General features: G+C 51.9%; 1 protein-coding gene across 1 annotated transcript in view; it reads left to right on the top strand.

The window, feature by feature from the left end:
- GUCA1A (guanylate cyclase activator 1A (retina)) overlaps window positions 1-268 on the top strand; it is a 6205-nt gene that overhangs the window by 4355 nt on the left and 1582 nt on the right. The gene's annotated exons all lie outside the window — the stretch shown is intronic.

Here is a 268-nt window from a genome sequence, read left to right as displayed (position 1 = left end):
TCCCCAGGGACACAGGTAGGAACCCTGAACCTCCTCTTCCCGTGCGTTTCTCCAGAGCACGGGATCAGCCGCTCTGGTCACTTGCTCCTCGATTTGTTTTTATCGTTAGCGGTCATTAGCGGTAATTTAAGACAAAAACACCCACGAGCTGGAAAAAGGAGAGTAGCGGAGCAGCGAGGGCAGTGGCTGCTCCTTTTTTAAAAGCACTGAAAACATAGGATGGTGCCTTTCTTTAGCTGAGCTTCAGGGCATGTCCCCCCTTGGGTAC

This window comes from Chaetura pelagica, unplaced genomic scaffold, assembly GCF_000747805.2.
Source record: "Chaetura pelagica isolate M959 unplaced genomic scaffold, ChaPel_1.0 scaffold181, whole genome shotgun sequence".
NCBI classification, from domain to species: domain Eukaryota; kingdom Metazoa; phylum Chordata; class Aves; order Apodiformes; family Apodidae; genus Chaetura; species Chaetura pelagica.
The sequence above is the reverse complement of the archived record's forward strand: the minus strand, read 5'-3'. Positions and strand labels throughout refer to the sequence as shown.